We start from the raw sequence: 24,404 nt of genomic DNA on the forward strand, positions 1-24,404 counted from the left end.
AGAAATAGAGCAAAATTAGAGGAAATTACGAATCCTCATGGTTCGGGCAAACCGTTGAGGAGTTCGATCGAAATGCAAAAAAATGTCAAAAGAGTCAGAAACTTTCGAAGTTCTCTAAATTGAAGAGGTGTGGTCGAACACACCCATGGTTTTACCGAACCAACCCCGTAGTTCGGTCGAACCAACCATCGGTTCAACCGAACCACTCCACGAGCTCTGTGCGTGATTCTTAATGAAGATCGAACGATTTTTATTTGATGCTTGATGATAAATGAGGAGGATGAGCGGTGACGATTTGATGATGATGGTTGATGAACGGTGGTGATGAAGTTCATAGTAGCCAAGAAATCGAAGAAGAAAAAAAAAAAGTCTGATATGTTTTGAGGATTTGGGGGGGTTTATTTTTCCTTTTTCTTTCATTTTATTTCTTTACTTTTCCCTTTTTCTTATTTCTTTCTTTTATTTTTTATAATTAGTTTCTTTCTTTATTTTTCCTTTTTATTTTATTTTCTTTTCTATTATTTGCTTAGTTTTATTAGCTTTGTATATATACCCACTTTTGGGGTAATTAGTATAACATGAAAGAGGAAACAATTACCAATTATTCTAAATTCTCTAATTATTTTAGGAGAGCTTCTCTGCCTAGGTTTAGGTTAGGATTAGAGTAGTTTAGAGAGAGAAAGTAAGGGTTTCACCATTGTTGAGCTTGAATATTGAAGAGGAAGATTGATCATCTTGCTTGTAGATTTTCTCATTCAATAAATGAGAATCTCTAACTCTCTCTCCTCTATTTTTATTGCTTTCTTTTGATTATTATTTTAGTTTTTGGTATTTCTTATTAATCATGTTTATTCTTGATTATTTGTTAATTAATCTTGTTATTAGCATGATTAGTGAGTAATTTCCCCATTAAGGGGATGGTTGTGGTGTAGTTGGACCTTGAGCATGTTCTAGGTTTTAGAATTGATTTATTTGTGATTAAAGTCTTTATATGCTTGATATTCTTTAATCTTCTTGCAAGTGCACATTGTTGGTTGATTAAAGGTGAATCTTTGCTAACAAGGAACGGAAGTTGACTTAGCTAGGGTTCATTATTATCGATTGTTATTTAATAGTACCTCCTAATATATGGTTCTAATGTGGAAACCTAGAGTCTGTGTTAGGAGAAGCCAATTGACCCCGGAAGGCGGCTAAGTTGGATCCTTTACTTCGATATTCGAGCATGTTTAGTTCATAATTAATTCAATTTCTATGCCTTTGTTTATGTTCAAGTGAATGCTATACCTAAACCATTTCTTTTAGTGTTTTATTTCTTGTTTTAGCATCTTTAGACTTTAGTTTATTTATCTCCTAGTTCGGACTAGCTTAATTGTTGATAACATTTGGTGGTGTTTATTCGTTCCCTGTGGTTCGACCCCTATGCTTTCCTTATACTCGTATTAGGTTTGTTTAGGTTGTATAAATTGTATTTGATCTAGGGATAGACAATTGACGACGCGTTTATTCCCTTGTCAAATTGGCGCCGTTGCCGGGGAACGGCTTCCATTACCGTCGTGTTATCTTATTGATACTAGTCCATTGTATATATTTTTTTTTGATTTGTTTTTGTTCTTTTTGTTTTGTTTTTGTTGTTGAAAATTAGCACGTTTTTCTTTTCCTCAATATGATGGTGAGTCTTTTTTTGTCTACTTCCATAGACTTGTAGGGTTTTGAACTATAATGGTTGTAATCCTTGTGAAGCTTGTGAGATTTGTAATTATGGCATGAATGAACAAACGAGATATGAAGTTAAAAGTCGGTTTAATGGCGAATTTCAAGCATTATCGGTTCATAGTGCTTGGAGTTTTTTTGTATGGTTTGCTAAGGATGTACGCAATAGGTCATGTAATGTTGCTAATTTTGATTCTCAATGTGATAATAGTTTTATTAGTGGTATGCATCCCCATGATTTGTCTTGTGATCCTATTTGTGAACCTAGTACAAGTGATTTCAACTCTTTATATCCTATTATTGATGATGAATCTCATTTGCTTGATTATGCCCCCTCTCCCCAATATGATGATGCTCATGTTTATAATGTGAATGATCCTCCCTCCTCGTCTTCTTGTTCTTACATGGCTTCAAATGATTTCCCTTATGCTTATAATGAATCCTTTTATGCGGGTAATTCTATGGAAAATTTGAAGGAAGAGAAGATAATGAAGATAATGGAGATGATGGAGAAGTATAACGAGATGAGGGAAGTTGAGAATATGGAGACGGAAGCTAGAATGAAGATGCTTGAGAGCCAAATTCTCCAACTAGCCAACTCTCAAGAAAATTCCCTTCCTTCTTCTTCTCTTCCCCATATGAGTGAGGATCCCATTAGAGAGCATTCGAGTGATGGTGAAGGAGTTGAGAATGAAGAGAGTGTTGATTTAAAAATCCTAATCCTCTTTCCCATCTTGATGAGTCTCAAGTGTATGTTTGTGACCCTTCAATCTATGAGTATATAGACTCTTCTGAGGTAATATCCCACATATTTTTCGAGAGTTATATGAGGACTTATAAATTATTGAATGATTTCATCGAGAACGCTTCTTGGGACTTATTGAGATGAATCTACCTCCATTCATGCACGATTTTGGGACCTTGGGTTTTGAGATAGTTGAAGGAAAGGTTGTCTATTGTGGTGAAAAGGAGGACACTAGTAGAAAAATTGCAATAGGCAGCCCCCATATGGCACCGGTTCAGGCCAAACCGGTGGCCAAAACCGATCTAGAAATGGGCGGGATTTTAGAACAAAAGAAAAGGCACCGGTTTGGCCTGAACCGGTAATGTAAAAGGCACCGGTTTGAACCGGTGCCAAATGAACCGGTGACTAATTCAAAAAAAAAAAACGGCCTCTTTCCTTCTTCCTTCTCTTTCTCTTTCATTCATTTTCGCTGCTTCAATTCACTGTTGTATTCTCTTTCCTTCTTCCTTCTTCCTTCTCGAAACCCCTCACCTCACCTGCACTCTTGCCGCAATAGTCGCCGGCCACCATCACCGCCGCCACCCCTGGCCTTCTCTTTCTCCCCTGGCATTCTCTTTCTCCCCTGCCGTGGTGTTTCTCCCCTCAGCTCAACCCCTTCCACGCCGACCTCATCTCTTCGTTTCTTGCGCCACTGCCCTGAAGGTCGACGCCGCACCACCGCCCTGAAGGTTGCCGCCGCACCACCGCACCACTGACCACTAAAATCTCAATTTGAGTGTTTTAGGTATAATTTTTTTTTTATTTATTCTCAATAATTTCCCATTTATGAACTTATATTAATTTGTTTTGCATGTTGAAGAATTGTTAGGCAAATTAAAATTTAGGTTAGAATATAATTTTACTCCAATTTGTTTCAATAATTGGTTTTTTTTATTGGGAAATTGTGAAAATATTAGAAATTAGTAACCTTGTTACTCATTTAGTTGGATATTAGTATGTTTTAATGGTTAATTTAATTTGTTTTGATGTGTAATTTTGAATAAAGTAGAGAATATTAGCCTTGTTACTTAATTAGTTGAATTTTAATTTGGTATAATGGTTAGAGATTAGTAACCTTTTTAGTTTAGCAATTTTAAATAAATAAAATGAAAAAAATTAGAGATTAGTAACCTTTTTAGTTTAGCAATTTTGAATAAAAAAAAATGAATTTTTGAACAAATTAAAGTAGTGAATACATAGTTTAGCAATTGTTAGTTCGATGAATGATGTGTTTTAGCTTAGAAATAAATTAGTGAATTGACATGTTATGAGAAGTACATACATAATATTTAACCTAATTTTTGTTTTTTGTTTTTTGTTTTTTTAATATATAGATTCATATGTGAATTGAAGCATGAGTTTAATTAGCTTGAGGACTACATATTGAGCTCAAGTGGGTAGTTGCTATATTGGTATGACTTATAAACTTTACTTAGCTATATTTCTTTCTATTTATCCATTTAATAAAAGTTTATTCATGAAATTGCAACTTGTGTATTGTTTAATTGCAAATAAATACAACAATATATAGAATACTTGCATCATCATATGCCTAGATACCCGTTCAAGGCTTTCTCATTAGGAGAAAGTCTTGAATAGTCCCCGGTTGGGACTGTTCTTGAACGTGTACTCTCACTTAGGTGGTGAATGTATGTTTTCTTTTTTATTTTAAGGAACATCTTGGCTTACCATTTCCTCACTATGTTCTCTGGGTACATATGTGGGTAATTAATTATCTACATCGTGTACTTGAAGAACTAGGGGGAAATGCTGCCGGATTTTCCTTAAAATTGGAAAGTTGACATACATTCACTAGTGAGAGTAGACATTCAAGGATGGGTTAGGTTGGAATGATAAGGAACCTTTGGAAACATGCATTTTTTCACTATATGAATGGTATATTCACGTTTTGTACTTGAATTTGATTTACATAAAATATGTAGCACTTACACATTACAAATTATATGGTGCTATATATGTTTAGAGACAATTTACTAAATGGAGAAGGATCGTGGTTGGATTTATGGTAGACGCGATACATTGGAATTTTGGAATGGGGTTCAAGAGTTTTGCGAGAGGGCTTTAGCTTATCAACGCAAACTGGGTGGCAAAGGCCTTTATTGTCCTTGTGTTGATTGTAATAATGTGAATGTGGTCGATAGTGTTGAAATCATTAGAGATCATGTATTATGTCGTGGGTTTAGGCAATTATACCATGTGTGGATTTGGCACGGAGAAAGTGGAGAGTACAGTGGGGATCTTGATCGGAATGATGTGCGTGTTAGAAGCAATGAGATTCATGTGGACGAGGAATACGAGAATAATGACTATATTGTTGATAATGGTGAGGATGGAGCCGATGATGATCAGGCGGATGAGGTCGAGGATGAACAAGTGGATGAGATGTTGCATGGTGTTGAAGGTGAAGTGTTTGAGTTATTATCGAAGGCTTCCAAAAAGCCTTTGTATCCCGGGTGCAAAAAATAATCCAAACTATCGGCCGTGCTAACACTTTTCAACATTAAGTCGAAGCATGGGTGGACGGACATCAGTTTTACTTCTTTGTTGACCACATTAAGTGATATGTTGCCTGATGGGAATGAAATTCCTAAATCTTACTATTACGAAAAGAAGCTCATGTGTCCCTTTGGTTTGGAGTATAAGAAGATACATGCATGTCCTAATGACTGTATTTTGTATCGAAATGAGTATGAACAACTGCAGGAGTGTCCACGATGCAAGCGGTCGCGGTACAAGCACATGAGTTGCAATCCTGGCACGGAGGGACCTCCTGCTAAGGTGTTGTAGTATCTTCCCATTATTCCAATATTTAAGCGTCTGTTCTCAATACCAAAAGACGCTAAAAACTTGAGGTGGCATGCAGAGGGAAGAAAGAAAAACAGAATGCTGAAGCATCCAGCTGACTCTCCACAGTGGAAGAACATTGATTTGAAGTTTGAGGAATTTGGTAATGAAGTCAGAAATTTAAGGCTTGGGTTGTGCACGGACGGGATGAATCCATTTGGCACTCTTAGTACCCAACACAGTACATGGCCGGTACTTTTAGTGATTTATAATTTGCCTCCTTGGCTGTGCATGAAACGTAAGTATGTAATGCTTTCATTGCTAATAACTGGTCCTAAGCAACCTGGAAACGACATAGATGTTTACCTTGCGCCGCTTATTGACGACTTGAGAAATATGTGGGACGAAGGGTTTTCCGTTTTCGATGCTCATCAGAACGAGATGTTCACATTGCGTGCAGCCCTTATGTGGACCATGAATGACTTCCCTGCATATGGCAACTTGTGTGGGTACAAGGTCAAAGGGAAAAAAGCATGCCCCATATGTATTGATGACACATCAAGCGTATACCTGACTCATTCTCACAAAGATGTCTACCTACGGACTCGAAGGTTCCTTAGGCGTGATCACCCGTACCGTAGGCAGAAAAAGGCTTTCGATGGAACCGTGGAAGAGGATACTGCGCCTAGACCATTGACTGGTGCTGAGATTAGTGCTCGGGTGAAAGGGATACGAACGGTGTTTGAAAAATCAGAAAAAACTGTGGTCTCAGCTGCTCTGTTTAAGAAAGAATCAATCTTTTGAAAGATTTCGTACTGGAGAGAACATGACGTTAGGCATTGTCTTGATGTGATGCATATAGAGAAGAATGTGTGTGATGCTCTTTTGGGGACGCTTATGAATATCCCAAGCAAAACAAAGGACGGAAAGGGTGCACGGTTAGATTTGAAAGAGATGGGGATTCGTCCAAAATTGTGGCCTCAAGAAAAGGTTAGAAAGGGGAAGGAGCCGAGAATAGAAGATAAAAATGTTTCGAAAAAGGGAAGGAGAAGAGCAAGGGAAAGGGAAAGGCCAAAGATGCGTCAAAGAAGAAATTTAAGGGTAAAGGGAAGGATGAAAAGAATTATTTACCCCCGGCTTGCTATACATTGTCAAGGGTAGAGAAACGTATGTTTTGTGCATGTCTGTACGGCATTAAGGTTCCATCAGGGTACTCATCTAACATGAAAAGATTTGTAACCTTAAATGGAGAATTGAAGCTGACAAGTATGAAATCCCATGATTGTCACATTATGATGCAAGTATTCCTATCTATTGCAATCCGTGGTATTCTACCGAAACACGTGAGGGAAGCGATTACAAGCCTTTGTTCTTTTTTCAATACAATTTGTAGCAAAGTTCTTGATCCTTGTACACTAGATGCTTTGCAAGCAGATGTGGTTGTGACTTTGTGCAAATTTGAGATGTATTTCCCACCCTCATTTTTTGACATAATGGTTCATCTGGTTCTTCATTTGGTGCGTGAGATTAAGTTGTGCGGTCCAGTGTTCATGAGGTGGTGTTACCCTTTTGAAAGACACATGGGTACATTACAAGATAAAGTACGGAACCAGGCTCACCCTGAAGGAAGTATGATGCAAGGGACAGTGGGTGAGGAGATAGGTAACTTTGTGGCGGACTACATAGCCCTTGCTCAACCTATTGGTCTTCTTACTTCTCGACATGAAGGTAGACTTGATGGTCATGGCACAATTGGGTTGAAACGAATGTCACCAGATCGAGATCAGTTCTTACAAGCACACCTTTATGTGTTGCACCGTGTTTCAGATGTGCACCCATATTTAGACGAGCACATGGCTAGTTTGCGTGACGAATTTCCATCTAAAGGTGAAAGGGCACTTATGCAGTTGCATAATAAGAGGTTTGTTGATTGGTTTCGTGATCGAGTAATGAGTGGATTGAATGATACTAATGTGACTGATACAGTATGGTGGCTTGCGTACGGTCCTAGGGATGATGTCCGTTTATTTGAGGGATATGACATCAATGGGTACACTTTTTGGACCGAGGGTCGTGATTTGAAATCTTCCTCCACCCAAAACACTAGTGTAACTCTTGTGGCATCGTCAAGGGAGTTTGCAAGTTCTAAGGATAAATCACCTGTCGATGCAGAGTTGTCATACTATGGTCGAATTCAAGAAATATGGGAGCTTGATTATTGTGACTTCACGGTTGCTCTTTTCAAGTGTAAGTGGGTTGATAATATCAGGCGTAACGTCAAATATGAGGACTTTACTCTTGTAGATCTTGGCCACTTGAATGATAGTGCAGAACCATTTATCCTTGCATCTCAAGCTAAGCAAGTGTTCTACGTAACTGACCCAGTGGATTCAAAATGGTCTATAGTGCTAGCTGGCAAAAGAAGAATCCTAGGCATTGGAGATGTTGAGGATGAGGAAGAATATGATGTGTTTGATGATTAATCACCTTTCACTGTTCCTAGACCTGTTGTACTAAATGACATAGACAACGAAGCAGGTTATATGCGATCAGACCACAACGAAGGAATTTCAGAATGAGGTAGTTTGATTAAAAGTTAGTAATGGTTTCATTGCAAATATAGTTTAGTTATCATGTATATAGGAGCATAAGTAGGCGAAAATGACATATTTGTAATTTGAAATTGCCTAAGTGCACTCATTATCATGCATATACAAGGTTATAGGACCATAAGTAGGTGAAAATGGCTTAAATAGCTTCTACTTAACCCAACTCCTTTGTTTTGTGTATGAACTAACATTTATTCATTCTAACAACCTATATTCATTATATTTAACATGTTTGTAGATTGAAATTTCCATTTTGTACTCATTATCATGCATATACAAGGTTATAGGACCATAATAAGTAGGTGAAAATGGCTGAAATAGCTTCTACTTAACCATAATAACTATCATGCATATACTTTACTATACACTAATATTGTTTTATGATTGCTTTGACAGGTGCTTATATCTAATGGCGCACGATCATGATCCTCATTGTGTAGAGGACATTGACGATGATAAGTATAAGGACGAGTACGAGGATGAGGACGAGGACGATGATGATGTGCCTTATGATGTGAATAAGGAGGATGACTTGAGTGAGCCAGAGGATCAGGCTCAAGATGAGTTCGAGCGTAGGCTTGACGATTTTGAAATTTCAGCTGAACGTGCACCGCCTATTGTAAATACAGAACGTGAGATTGTTGGTGAGAACCCAATAACTGAAAGTCAAGGCCAAGGACAAGATGAAAACAACACAGGTGGTGGAGGGGGGGAAAAGGCACTGGCTCAAAGAAAAAGAAGGGGTCCGACGAGAAGCTTTAAGAAACTGGACGGTCCCATGGTCTTGGAGTATGACAACAACGGCCAACCCGGGCCCAAATGGCGTCGACAATATGCTAATCAAGTTGGCATATGTTCGCGGAAAATCCCCATTACACTTGTAATGCGGCAAGTACCTCCGGGTTTGATTCAAACATTTTGGGATGATACAAGGGTAAGTGTTTTTTTGGCACATTTAGACAATTTAAGATACCTTAACCTTATGGTTGTTACTAAATAGAAACTAATAATCGGTTTTAATTTGTGCTTACAGAGGCTGTTTTCTATTCCTAATGATCCCGAGAAGAGAAGGGTGTTTGAATCTTTATTAGCGGAAAGATTCAGGGGCTTTAAGACCAAGTTGACTAATCGGTGGATCTACAAGAATAAGAAGAAATCAAAGAAGAAGAATGCTGATGAGGATGACCGTCTCCCGTGGCAAATATGGTCGACCGTGTCAAAATATGATTGGGAAGAGTTCGTTAGAATGAAGACTCAAAAGAAAGCCATTGTAAGCTTGTGTAAATCTGATCTCAATTGAATAATAGCTTGACACTTTTTGTAGCAACGAGAATAACATTTTTAGTTTTGTAGGAACTTCGAGAGCAAAATAAAACGAATGCACAAAAGAAGGAATACGTCCATCGTATGGGTCCTAAGACTTTTGGTGAAAAGAGACCTGAGTGGGTCGATTCGGGTTTATACCCTAAAGCGCTTCTAGTGGCATCGAAGGAACCCTCTAGTTCCACGATCACTACATTGGTGAGTCGTGCCGGTGATTTCTTTTGTTCTCTCCATACGTTTGATAAGGAAACCGGAAAATGGGTCATCAAGGGTCCGGAAGCAAAAAAACTGGCGGATAAGCTTGTAAGTTACCTATGAATTGTTGAAATTAAGTCACTTTTGCATCTAAATCATTGTACAAACCATTAACTGTTTTACTAACCTCATTTTTCCTTATGTTATAGCTTGAGCACACTCAAGAGATGGTGGAGGGAAAATTTGAACCAAGTGTGGAGAATGACCCTTTCACCATGGCTTTGGGAAGGCCATACCATCCAGGACGAGTAGTAGGTTCGGGAGGGTCATTGCTTGGATGGAATAAGGTGATGGGTCCCGAATACACAAAATCGGGTAGATCTCGAGCCAGTGTTAACTCACCGGGGGAGTTGGATGCCAAGGTGGCATCAATTAAGGAACAAGTACGCAACGAGTTAGTTGGTGAATTGAATGCTTGGGCGAAGCTGATGAACTTACCAACTTTGTCGTTCCTCACGAGTACCTTGGTCGACTCATGTTCTGAACCAAAAGGACAAGGAGAAGGTGATAGACATGGAGGAGATGAGATACGTGGTGAAGATGTGCCACCTGAGGTAAAATCAATAAGGTTATTAAAAGTTTTAAAATACTGAGTTAATTGAGATTTGAGGTGCAATGATTGATGTACTGTTGCAGGTTCCTACTCCTACACATGCGGACTCGAGGGAGCTTGAAAAGCCAACACCGCATGAATTTCCAGAGTTACAGGTGATTTGTAACCCTCTACCTTAATGAATTTTGTTATATTATCTATGTTGTTGTAAAAGTCCTATTTAACTATCTTCTTTTTATATATATACTTGTGTAGGAAGACACCCGGTGTGCACTTATAGCCCCGGGGCATGCAAATAGTACGGTGTTGAGTTGGGTGGCGTATGGTAGTTCCCAACCGACGACGGGTGCTACGGCCGGGCCACATTATTACTCGGTTGGGATCAATTCAGTGGTTGCGGGGTTCAAAGACGTCCCACTACCCGTACCGATAGAGAAGGTTGAGATAACAATGCTTTGGCAAGCTGTAGGTAGCTTCGTTGATTGGCCACGTGCATGGGTGAAATTGATTAATAAGGAGGTAAATTATTTAGTTCTCAATTTTTGTAAGTGTTAAACCGTTAGGCACTCTTAAAATAAAACCGCCAATTTTTTTTTTTTTTTACAATATGCAAGGTCCGCCAAATTGATTTAAAATTGCTCAAATTTTTTTTTTTAAAATATGCAAGTTCCGCCGCCCCGGGACACTCGAGGGTGCCGCCCCCGCTGCCGGAATAGCGAAGGCAGCCCGCGCCGAGGCCACAGCAGCCCCGGCAGCCGCATGCCAAGGCAGTAGCAGCCACGGCAGGTGGCTGCCATGTCTGCTGCAGCCTCGACATCAGCCTGCTTGGGCTGCTGCAGCCTCGACAGGCGGCTGCCATGGCTGCTGCAGCCTCGGCAACACCTGCCTGTGCTGCTACAGCCATGGCAGCCACCTGTCGAGGCAGCAGCAGCCCAGGCAGGCTGCTGCCGAGGCTGCAGCAGACATGGCAGCCACCTGTCGTGGCTGCTACAGCCTTGGCATGCGGCTGCCGGGGCTGCTGTGGCCTCGGCGCGGGCTGCCTTTGCTGTTCCGGCAGCGAGGGCGGCTCCCTCGGGTGCCCCGGGGCGGCGGAACTTGCATATTTTTTAAAAAAAAAAATTTTGAGCAATTTTAAAAATATAAAGCGATTTTGAGCCGAAATGGCTTCTCACTTGCCTATTTTCTTCATTTCTCAACTTATAAACTCCTTGCATCTCAAAACAACTCATAATGACATATTTATAAGTGGTTGTCATTTGAAATTACATAAAAATCGCCAAGTTCTAAGGTTTTGGGTCCAATTCATCAAAATTAAGGTCATTTAAGCCGAAATGGCTACTCACTTGCCTATTTTCTTCATTTCTCAAATAATAAACTTATACATTTTTAAACCATATCATAATTACATATTTATAAGTGATTGTGAGTTGAAATTGCATAAAAGAAGCAAAGTTCTAAGTTTTTTTGCGCATTTCATCAAAATAAAGCCATTTTGAGCCGAAATGGCTACTCACTTGCCTATTTTCTTCATTTCTCAACTTATAAACTCCTTGCATCTCAAAACAACTCATAACTACATATTTATAAGTGGTTGTCATTTCAAATTACATAAAAATCGCCAATTTCTAAGGTTTTGGGTCCAATTCATCAAAATCAAGGTCATTTGAGCCGAAATGGCTACTCACTTGCCTATTTTCTTCATTTCTCAACTTATAAACTTGTACATTAACAAACCATATCATAATTACATATGTATAAGTGATTGTGAGTTGAAATTTCATAAAAGAAGCAAAGTTCTAAGTTTTTTGGCGCATTTCATCAAAATAAAGCCATTTTGAGCCGAAATGGCTACTCACTGCCTATTTTCTTCATTTCTCATCTTATAAACTCCTTGCATCTCAAAACAACTCATAATGACATATTTATAAGTGGTTTTAATTTGAAATTACATAAAAATCGCCAAGTTCTAAGGTTTTGGGTCCAATTCATCAAAATCAAGGTCATTTGAGCCGAAATGGCTACTCACTTGCCTATTTTCTTCATTTCTCAAATAATAAACTTATACATTCTCAAACCATATCATAATTACATATGTATAAGTGATTGTGAGTTGAAATTTCATAAAAAATCGCCAAGTTCTAAGTTTTTTGGCGCATTTCATCAAAATAAAGCCATTTTGAGCCGAAATGGCTACTCACTTGCCTATTTTCTTCATTTCTCAACTTATAAACTCCTTGCATCTCAAAACAACTCATAATGACATATTTTTAAGTGTTTTTAATTTTAAATTACATAAAAGTTGCCAAGTTCTAAGGTTTTGGGTCCAATTCATCAAAATCAAGGTCATTTGAGCCGAAATGGCTACTCACTTGCCTATTTTCTTCATTTCTCAACTAATAAACTTATACATTCTCAAACAATATCATAATTACATATGTATAAGTTATTGTGAGTTGAAATTGCATAAAAGAAGCAAAGTTCTAAGTTTTTTGGCGCATTTCATCAAAATAAAGCCAGTTTGAGCCGAAATGGCTACTCACTTGCCTATTTTCTTCATTTCTCAACTAATAAACTTATACATTCTCAAACCATATCATAATTACATATTTATTAGTGATTGTGTGTTGAAATTACATAAAAGAAGCAAAGTTCTAAAGTTTTTGGGCCCATTTCATCAAAATAAAGCCATTTTCTTCATTTCTCAACTTATAAACTTATTCTTTCTCAAACTATTTCATATTTCGCATGGAAGCAAAACTTCAAAGAGAAAGAGGGTGGAGAAGCCTAAAAGAATTGATCAACCTAAGAAGAAGCTAAGTGAAAAACGGTCCAAGAGTGAACAAGCGTCGAAGTTGCACTCTTCGAAAGGTTCACCCATGCCACCTACTCCACTTGTTGACATGACCTTTCTTCACAGCCGTGCTTGTCATTTGGTTGATCCCATGGAAGTTGCACTTCCTAAGGCAATGTTCCACTATGATGAGGATGCAGTTTCATGGATCAGCAAAGAAGATGTGAAGGAATTTCTACGTGGTGCAAAGCTTAACATTTCCCTCATTCAAACATTCATGAGGTACTTCAATGCCCACATAATCTACGGCTATTTCATCAAATGCCACTGAGCAATTTAAAAATTCACCAAATTCCATCGGACTTTTCAGAATTCACCAAATGCCACCGAGTTTTTAAAAAATTCACCGAGTGCCATTAATGACTAACGGCAGTTAACTCCGTTAGTCATTTAGGCTAATTATGCCACGTGGTGGCTTATGATTGGTTGATTATTAAATTAGTAAATTAATTACTTAATAAAAAACTTAAAAAAAAAAAACCCACCCACCATGACCCAGCCCCAACCACCGTCTGTCACAACCACAGTGCCACCACCCTATCCCCACCGCGACGACCCAGCCCTGAACAACAACGCCGGCGACCCAGCTTAGCCAGCCCGCGCCGACGACGCAACCCAGCCACCCTTCCCGCAATTCGCAATCTTCTATTTCTCCATCGAAAATCCCTCAGTTCCCCTCCCCCTCCCCACCGCCGCACGACCAAAGCCCCCTCCACTCCCCACTGCTGGTGACCAATAAACCCTCCCCGCTCCGGCGTACCCAAACCGCCCCCCTCCCCTTCCCATCTCCACCCCCTATACCACCTCACTTAAACCCCAAAATTGAAAACCTTAAAATCGAAAACCTTAAAATCGAATTAGGGTTTCGATTTTGGATATTTCAATTTTGGGGTTTTAGTGTGTCGAGGATGGTGGTTTAAGGGGGGAAAGTTGATGGAGATTGTAGGGGGATGGGCGAATTAGCTTCGCTGGCATGGCGGCATAGGTGATGGGGCTGGACGACGGTGGGAGGGAAGAATGGTGTTTTTAAAGTAGAGGGAGGGGTTTTAGGGTGGGGGGAAGGTGGTTCTGAGAAGGAGAGGGTGGCGATGGCATAGGATCAGGGGGAAGGGTCGCCGCCGACACCGAAGAGAATGTTGGTCTGGTCGCCGGTGGGGGTGGGGGCAAGGGGTTGGGCTGGTGTTGGGGCGGTGGTGCGGTGGGAGTAGCTGGGGTTAAGGTTTTTTTTTTGTTTTTTTTATTTTAATTTTTTGATAAATATAAAAATAATAAAATGAACCAATAAGAATATGCCACGTGGCATAATTAGCCTAAATGACTAACGGAGTTAACTGCCGTTAGTCATTAATGGCACTCTGTGAATTTTTTAAAAAGTCGGTGGCATTTGGTGAATTCTGAAAAGTCCGATGGCATTTGGTGAATTTTTAAATTGCTCAGTGGCATTTGGTGAAATAGCCGCATAATCTATACTTTTTTCAAGTTATTCAAATTGATGGTGATTATCCTACATCTCATTAATTATTCAATGGTCATGCACGCAGAGCACTACAGGAGCACTTAACTGACACTGATTCTCCTTGTAAAGTTGGGTGGTTATGCCCCGAGCAGTTATCCACTACTAGAATCATAGGAAACCCTCAGGATGTGTTGTACTATGTTGAACAGAGTATCAGGGAATCAGAGCGTGCGGGAGTCAAGTTCATATTCGCCCCATGTTATAGAGAGTAAGTTTAACCATGTCAAATTCAATCGATTTGGCCTCATTATATGTTGACTCCTAAATATTAATTTGCTTGTCTATTTTGAACTTATGTAGGGAGCATTGGAGCCTCATGGTGATTTGTAATTCCACTAACACAATTTATCACCTTGATTCAGCTCGATCACCGGAGAAGTGGCTCGTGAAGTCTATATTGCAAAAGTAAATATATATAGCAACCTAGTGATGATTATTGCTAATAATAACTAATTTAGTAATCATACGACTAATCAAATTTGAATATACTTTTTTTTACTATAGTGTTATGAAGAAGCTACATTGTCGTGCTCCAAAGGGTCCAACATGGAAGTCACCGTTGGTAATTTACATGATATTGTGATTATCTTGAAAATCTATGTTAGTAAATATTTGCTCATTTCCTTTGCATGTTTCACTGATGTAATTTTTTTGTCATATGCTAGTGCGCACAACAAGAGAATGGACTTGATTGTGCTTTGTATGTAGGGCTGGCAAAAACTGACCCAACCCGACAACCCGACTCGAACCCAACCCGAAATAAATGGGTTTTGAGTGAGATTTTCAACCCGTTTAAGTAATTGGGTCAACCCAAACCCGACCTGAAAATAAACGGGTTAGGTTCAGGTTGAAAATCCCAACCCGATAATAACCCGCCTTAACCCGTTTAACTAATTGGGTCAGTTTCAGGTCGGGTCAACCTGAACCCAACCCGTTTAACCCAATTAGTTTAAATGATATTTGGCCTTTTATTTGCAATTATGGGCCAAAGCCCAACCTATCCAAAGTCTAAAACAAAGTATGAAAGTAAAACCTAACTACTACATTTTCTTTGTCACGCCGCTTCCACCCATTCTCTCTCCTCTCTTTGTTTTCAATATTTATCATCAAGATTTTCAGATTCAAGGAAATTCACTTTTTTTTTCTTTTTTTTTTTTAAAAGGGAATTCACTTGTTAAAAGGTCAATTATCCTCGCATTATATGTCATTTTGTTCAATCTATGCTCGTTAATCTTCCATCGTTCTTTCGTCAAGGTAATATACCCATCAATTTTATTCCTTTTATAGTTATGCAATTTAATTTTGTTATGAAATGTTGAAAATGTTGATTGTTTATTTGAACTCGTGATTTCTCTACATTTTGCTTGCTGAAATTAGTACTTCCTTGCTTTTGAAAATCTGGTTGATTGTCATTCTTCGGGTATATTTTTGAATTCTTATTATGCATTTTTTTTCTATGCACAGGTGACTAGCCTGAGAAGTCAAATGATGAACGAATGAAGTTTATGAATATAGATCTGGTTGAGATAATTTAAAGAAGAAAGTCTACTTAGACTTGAGCCATACTTGTAATATCACCAAGTTTATACTATTATTTTGGTTGGAAATGTAATTGTCTAATTATTTGTGTTAATTATTGATTGAATAAATTATACAAAAGGTTTCTGGAATTACCAGGTTGAACATTCTAAGGTTTAAACAGGTCAAATCAGGTCGGGTTCAGGTCGACCCGTATAAAATCAGGTCGGGTTCAAGTTCATATTTTTGACCTGTTTATTAAACAGGTCGGGTTCAGGTTGGGGGGTGTTGACCCGTTTATGTAAACAGTTCAACCCGAACCCGACCCAACCCGACCTGTTTGCCAGCCCTATTTGTATGTGATGAGATTCATGCTTGACATTGTGACTCATTGTACGGACACTCAACAGCTTGATGAGGTAAGTCCTAAAACTTATTGAAAGGCTATATTGATGTGATTTCTAGCCTTAGACACCTAATATTACCCAACAATGGCATGTTATGACAAACAAAAAGGCCATTTCACAAGAAAGGTAGAAAATGGGCAGAATAGAAGTCATATGAGCCATATTTGGGCCATTTTGTGTTAATATGCTCTTTTGATGTGATTTCTTTCCTTATACACCTATAACTAGATAATATTGACATGTTATGAGATAAATAAAGTTCATTTAATAAGAAATGTAGGAAATGGGCAAAGTAAAGTCATACAGGCCATATTCGGGCCATTTTGAGTAAAAAGCGTCATAAACCTTAATAAAATGCTCTCCTATACAATTTTAGGGCTTACACACATACAAATACCCAACATTGACATGTTATGAGAAAGAAATAGTTCATTTGATAAGTAATGTAGGAAATGGGCTACATAGAAGTCATATAGGTAATATTTGATAAAATACATATTGTTTTGCATAATTAATTAATTTTAACATAATGTTTTTGTATTTCAAGTTTTGCAAGGTCCAAAAGGATGGTCCGTTGACAATCAAGGAGCTTAATGAAGTTCGTGACATGTTGGCGTCTTTTATCACCTTCAACATGTAAATGACATTGTAATTGTAAATTATTTATGTTAACTTTTGAACTATATAACTTATTATTCATTATATATTTACTTACTATTATTTGTATATTTAAGCAACTTTTTTTTTTGTATTGCGTTTGGGAATATTTATATCTATATATATAATTGAATTCTTGTTTTTAATATTATTTTTGTATCTTATTGTAATAATTAATAATATTATTATTATTAGTTATTATAATAATAATATTATTAATTATTATATTTAATATAATTGCTGGAATTACAGGTTATTATTATTGCTGGAAATAGGTTTTTTTTTTAAATATTATTGCACGAAAATTGGAAAAAAAAAACAAAAAAAATATTTGGTGAATAGGCACCGGTTAGGCACGAATCGGTGCCTAAAATAGCTACCACCAAAAAAAAAATTTGGCGGGAGAGTTGTTAAAGGCACCGGTTAACCGGTGACTATTTGACCCTATGGCACCGGTTTTGAACCGGTGCCAAAAAGTGGGTTTTTGGCACCCCCTAGATAGGCAGCGGTTCAAACCGGTGCCTTAGACCGGGTTTGAACCGCTGCCAAAGCCCTTTTTTCACCTAGTGGGATAAGGTTGATTCCCTTGGAGTTTTTGATCTTGAGGGAGGTGTTGATCGTGAATGCCCTTCATTTGAGGATTCTATGATTGATTTTCATGCCCTCATTGGCGATGTGAGACCTTGTGGTGAGGGAGTAGCTACCCCTTTTCCCGTTTCTCATACCCCTTTTTCTCTAAGGTTCGACCACATCCTTCCTTACCTTATTTCTCTCCCTTCCTATCTCAAAGAGCCTATTGGGGAGCCGCCCTCTATGGATGACTTTCATCTCCCTCATTCCATCATTGTTGAGGATAAGAGGAATTTTGTCAACCAAAAATTTTGTGATGAGGATTTTCCTTGTTCCTTTTCTTTCCATTCTTCTACTTCTTACTTTCTTGAGTTTCCTTTCGATCCTTCTTCTTCTTTCTTTTGGCATCTCTCTCTTCACTTGCATGCAATGATTTTGTTGCACGTTCTTATTCCGTAATGTGCCTATTTACACCCCCATGAAATGTGTAGTAGTGCATTTGACAAGCTCTTGCGTGCGTTGAATTATTATTTCCTAGAGCGGTCTCGCTTAGACGTTAAACAAGCCTTTGCGGGAAGTAACCCGTGTTTTATTGATTTCATTTTTTTTTCTTTTTAGATTAGATTTTCTCTCATGGACGTGTTTGTGTTTCTTGCTAGGTACACAACTCGATATACTCTTGTGCATTGGTGATAATAAAGAATCAAGGAAATGTGCCTCAACTTACCTATCATGTGGAGTTCAAGCCTTATTTGTAGAGATTATGGCTCCTATGAGGTTATTTTGGGTTTTAGTGTGATTTTTCATTTTCCCCATATCCGGTAATATCCTTCTTTTCCCTCTCTCCTACTCATTGTGACTTGAGATCATGTGTTGGTAATGTTGGATTAATTTCTCCTTGTTTTCCCCTCTTTGGTTTCATTGTTCATGATTTGAGAGTTTGGTCTCATTCAAGCTTGGGGGAGGGTATTCTATCATGTTTGGTGGGATGTTGATTCATATATGCCATGCACTTGAGTATATGCATTTCCATGTTTTTCATGCTTTTGAAAAATACAAAAAGATTTTCGTTTTAATCAAGGCAATTAGGTGTTGTGTCTTTGTTTTAACTTGGATTGGACATTATATCTTGTGGATTTTTTTACTCTTGAATGTCTTTCTTCCTAAGTGGTTAATGTGTGCACGACTTGAGAGTGTCATTGGTTGACTCTAGGATATTACATGCTAAGGTAGTCGGGTTTAGAACTTTTAGGAACCCATGAAGCCTTAGTTCACGGGTATGTGGTAAGATGGTGTTGCTCTCTATAGTGGATTTGACACCCTTGGTTGGTATTTGACTAGTTATAATCCCTTGCGAGGTAGCATTGTTCTAGCCTTCATCATTTTGTTGTGTGGCACATTTAGATCCTTAGCTATGCATGTCTGATCCTTGTTTTGACTTATAGCTCCCAAAATCATGACCGAAGCACTCTAGGGGAGGAAAAGGGCACCCCTTTCTCATTTTTCTTTATCTTCTTTTTGTTTTGTTACAAATTTGATTTTATATTTTTCCCACCTACTTGCTAACCAACTTGAGCCTTATGTTTCCCATTCTTGTTTAAACCACCTTACAAACCTAATGGCCTATGTTTACCAACCCTTTTAGTTATTGAAGCATTGGCATGTGAGGTTTGAGTTTTGAGAATATTGATCATAAACAAGAAGCACTTTGAGATTTGGTGAGAGTTGAGTTTCGAAAGAAAGATGCAATTCAAGAAAAACAAATGATGTTGCAAGAAAAAGCCGTCCATAGTTTAAAAAAAAAAAAAAAGGCAAGGACATCGAATAAAAGTTTTTTTTTTTAAAAAAAAATGGAAAAGAAAAAAAAAATATTTTTGATGGTTTCGTTTTCTTCCCTAGTTTAAGCATTGGGGACAATGCTTTGTTCAAGCTTGGGGGGGATCACTCCTTCATTTTGTATATATTGTGTGTTGGTGTTGAATAAGCTTGGGGGAATGGAATTATTGGTATTTTTGCTTGATATTTAGTGACTTCTTGAGTTGTTTTTTAGTGTCGGCCGCACTTTTTGCTTCACTTAGGAAATATCACCAAATTTCAAATTTTTACCCCGCCTTAACCCTTAGCCTTACGTTACAACCAATAAAAAGACCCTTAGACTCTACTGGGTTAGGTCAAAAGAACGGTGGAGGGAGATAGACTTCAAACCTATGGAAAGAGTATGCATAGTTGAGACGTCGGGATTACCTTCTCAAAGTTTTTCATTCTTTATCTTTTTCCGGTTCCTTCGTGGAATCTTGAGAAGCTAGCTTAAGGGTTGATTTGAAGCTAGTGGAGAGAACGTGGCTCGATTGGTTGGGGCTAGGGTGGACTGAGTCCTAAGTAGTTCTCTATGCTTAGCATGTGTTATGTTTCAATCAACCATTGGCATCTTGGAACGTGCATATATTTGTCCATTTAGAAAGGTTTGCATTCATTAGTACTTGTCCTTATTATCTTTTGTCCATACATGAGTTTGTGTTTTACCTTCTTTCATGTTTCTTTTTGTTTTCCTTTTTGTTGCCTTGCCTTGATTATTTTTATTGAGAGTTGTGGGTTAAGCTCTTAGGAAACCCTCGAGAGAGCTTACTCGCCCTCTTTGGTGACATGGGGGTTTAAAGGGCTTGATGCATACGCCTAAATGCATCCGTGTACATTCTTTCTCTTTGTTTCTATTTTGTTTCTTTTGCTTTCAATAATCCCATCTTGTTCTCTTTTGCCTTAGCTTTGCTCGAGGACGAGCAAAGATTTAGCTTGGGGGAATTTGATGAGTGACATTTATGTCACTCTTAGGGAGTAGTTTCAGAGCTATTTCTGTGTTTATTTTCCCTTTTATTCTCTTGTTTTCTTTTTAATAAAGTTTCTAGTTTATTTCTTAGTTTTAGTATGTTTTAATTTAATTTCTTTATTTAATTGGTTTCTAGTTTATTTTTGAATTTTATTTTCTTTCGATTTATTTTATTTCGTTCCTTTTCTTTGTTACTTTCAAAGTTTTTATTAGTTTTAAGTTTATTTTGTTATTTATTTGATTTTATTTACTTGTATAGTTTTATATAATTTTTATTGGTTTAGGGTTATTTCTTTTATTTTATATTTTATTTTATTTATTTCCATTTTATTTATTTTATTCTTTGTCCCAACCCTCACCTCAATCTTCCTCGGGTTTGTTTGTGTGTAGGTTCGAGTTCGAGGTCCAAGGCGAATTCCCAAGACATGCTCACACACCAATCTATTGTTGCCCCTTAACCTTCACCCCACAATCACCTATCCTTCACCACACCAAATTCACAACCTATTTCCCCTGCTCCCAGCTTCTCACTCACTCCACAACAACAACCAGCAGCAATGCTGCCTGGCAAACACCACCACGCAGCCATCGTCAGCCACCAACACCGCCGGCAAACCCAGCTCAAATTACCACCATCACCCACCAATTCCACTCCAGCTCCCACGCAACCAACACCCCGCAACATCCCTCACACCAACCATCCCGCAACAGCTACACCAGTATAGCAGCTGCACCAGCCACCGCTGCTGCCTTCAATCGCCACCAATAACCCTGCACCACCGTCCACCAAAACTCACACCAATTAACCTCCTCCGTCCACCCTTCGCGCAGCAACGCCACCAAAACCAGAGCAACCCCTCACCAACACGAGCTGCAACCCAGACCACCGCAATCAACCACTTTCATCCACCCAAAACAGCAGCCCTTCACCACATCTGACCTGCAATTCCAACCACCAATCACCACCGCAACAATCAACCAATTCCCCTGTTCCAATTCGAACAACAGTACCGCGCACCGCACCACCGCTGCAGCCACTCAATTTCAGCCACCCAATCTCCTCATCCACCGCAATTACTCAACCCTCTAATTCGCGCAAGAAATAGAGCAAAATCAGAGGAAATTACGAATCCTCATGGTTCGGGCAAACCGTTGAGGAGTTCGATCGAAATGCAAAAAAATGTCAAAAGAGTCAGAAACTTTCGAAGTTCTTTAAATTGAAGAGGTGTGGTCAAACACACCCATGGTTCGACCGAACCAACCCCGTAGTTCGGTCGAACCAACCATCAGTTCGACCGAACCACTCCACGAGCTCTGTGCGTGATTCTTAATGAAGATCGAACATTTTTTATTTGATGCTTGATGATAAATGAGGAGGATGAGCTGTGACGATTTGATTATGATGGTTGATGAACGGTGGTGATGGTGATACGGTGGTGATGGAGTTCATAGCAGCCAAGAAATCGAAGAAGAAAAAGAAAAAAAAAGTCTGATATGTTTTGGGGATTTGGGGGGGTTTTATTTTTCCTTTTTCTTTCATTTTATTTCTTTTCTTTTCCCTTTTTCTTATTTCTTCTTTTATTTTTTATAATTAGTTTCTTTATTTATTTTTCCTTTTTATTTTATTTTCTTTTCTATTATTTGCTTAGTTTTATTAGCTTTGTATATATACCCACTTTTGGGGTAATTAGTATAACATGAAAGAGGAAACAATTACCAATTATTCTAAATTTTCTAATTATTTTAGGAGAGCTTCTCTCTCTAGGTTTAGGTTATGATTAGAGTAGTTTAGAGAGAGAAAGTAAGGGTTTCACCATTGTTGAGCTTGGATATTGAAGAGGAAGATTGATCATCTTGCTTGTAGATTTTTCACATTTAATCAATGAGAATCTCTAACTTTCTCTCCTCTATTTTTATTGGTTTCTTTTGATTATTATTTTAGTTTTTGGTATTGCTTGTTAATCATGTTTATTCTTGATTATTTGTTAATTAATCTTGTTATTAGCATGATTAGTGAGTAATTTCCCCATTAAGGGGATGGTTGTGGTGTAGTTGGACCTTGAGCATGTTCTAGGTTTTAGAATTGATTTATTTGTGATTAAAGTCTTTATATGCTTGATATTCTTTAATCTTCTTACAAGTGCACATTGTTGGTTGATTAAAGGTGAATCTTTGCTAACAAGGAACGAAAGTTGACTTAGCTAGGGTTCATTATTCTCGATTGTTATTTAATAGTACCTCATAGTATATGGTTCTAATGTGGAAACATAGAGGCTATGTTAGGAGAAGCCAATTGGCCCCGGAAGGCGGCTAAGTTGGAACCTTTACTTCGATATTCGAGCATGTTTAGTTCATAATTAATTCAATTTCTATGTCTTTGTTTATGTTCAAGTGAATGCTATACCTAAACCATTTCTCTTAGTGTTTTATTTCTTGTTTTAGCATATTTAGACTTTAGTATATTTATCTCCTATTCCGGACTAGCTTAATTGTTGATAACATTTGGTGGTGTTTATTCGTTCCCTGTGGTTCGACCCCTATGCTTGCCTTATACTCGTATTAGGTTTGTTTAGGTTGTATAAATTGTATTTGATCTAGGGATAGACAATTGACAACGCGTTTATTCCCTTGTCAAAGATGTTCCCCATCAATTAGGATATTGAAAAATACTCATGAGCAAAATGAAAATTGCTCATAGGATGAACATTTTTTAAGATGAATAGTAATCATGTGGGGTCCACAATGCAAGTAAAAAAAAGAATTAAAAATAATATAGTAGAGAGAATATAAGAGGGTATTAGTAAAAGTAAGAGAGAAGATGTACTAGAGAGAGAATGGGGAAGAAATTTTTTTTTTGATCATTGGTGGGATAAAAATATAATCACAAAAATGCTCATGGGTTGAAAGAGAGAGAAAGTGGGTAGAGATCAGAGAATAAGGAAACCAATTTTTGCTCATTGTTGGGAATGCTCTAAGTAACCCTATAACAAAGAACGGGTTACCTCTATAGATTTAACAAAGTAGCACCCACATATAAGAGTCGGCCTTTTTTTTTTTTCTTAAGTTTCTGAGTAAAGCAGTGAATATCAGATTTCAGCACAGCAAAACAGGTGTCGGCAGATTACTACTCCCTCCGTTACTTTTTGTTTTTTACGTTTCCATTTAGAGTGTTCTTTTTTATTCTTTACATTTAGGATCTTTCCTTTTTAAATCATTGATTTTAGACTAAATTACCCTTATTTTACAATTTAAATACTCAATTGCCCTTCACTTTTGACGTGCAATTGTACTACTTATAATATTTTAATGGGTTTTCAATACTCATTATTACTTTCTCTCTCATCTCTCTTCTACTTTCTTCCTACTTTCTTTACCCCACATGTACAATATTCTTTTTTTTTTTTTTAACTATAATTATACTTTGAATGATTAATTTATGTCAATTCACCTCAATTTTACACAATTTCTTAACAACCGTGCATAATTCCAAACGTAAAGAACAAAAGGGAACGGACGGAGTAATACTTATAAGACAAGATTTGAATAGAGCACATCAAAACAGGTGTCAACAGATTACTAATACTCAAAAAAATGGCTTAAGTTACTACATCAAATCAACTTACCTATTTGAAATATATTTTTTTTTCTTATATTATATATTTAATTGTTTCTAATATAAAAATATCCCGTATATTTTGCACAGGTACACTCGATCTAGTAATAAAAATAAGAGTACTTAATAGAACAGTATATATTTATACCTAAGCTGATCCATGGGGAGAGTCAAGCCCCCTTGAATCCGTCTATGATTTTAGATCTCTTAAAAAAAAATATAGAAATTATATTATCGGATGGAAAAAGTATGATATATTTAATGATTTACAGGCTCGAACATGATATCTTTCGGTGCAAGAATTAAGAAGTGATGTGGCAATAGCGACCCAAACTTATACAGTATACACACAAGGGATATCATGGAAGAGAATCTAGTAGCATAGAAAAACGAGAAGCACCTTCAAAAA

The 24,404-nt window shown here is 37.8% G+C and overlaps 1 long non-coding RNA gene across 1 annotated transcript; it reads left to right on the forward strand.

Moving 5' to 3' along the window:
- The first annotated feature begins 15,438 nt into the window (after positions 1–15,438).
- Positions 15,439–17,292, forward strand: LOC145590850 (uncharacterized). The gene is made up of 3 exons (XR_014102189.1): positions 15,439–15,660; positions 15,871–16,343; positions 16,879–17,292. It is a non-coding gene; the product is annotated as an uncharacterized LOC145590850 (long non-coding RNA).
- Positions 17,293–24,404: the final 7,112 nt, after the last annotated feature.

The sequence above is a fragment of the Chenopodium album genome, chromosome 1 (genome assembly GCF_948465745.1).
Source record: "Chenopodium album chromosome 1, dcCheAlbu1.1, whole genome shotgun sequence".
NCBI classification, from domain to species: Eukaryota; Viridiplantae; Streptophyta; class Magnoliopsida; order Caryophyllales; family Amaranthaceae; genus Chenopodium; species Chenopodium album.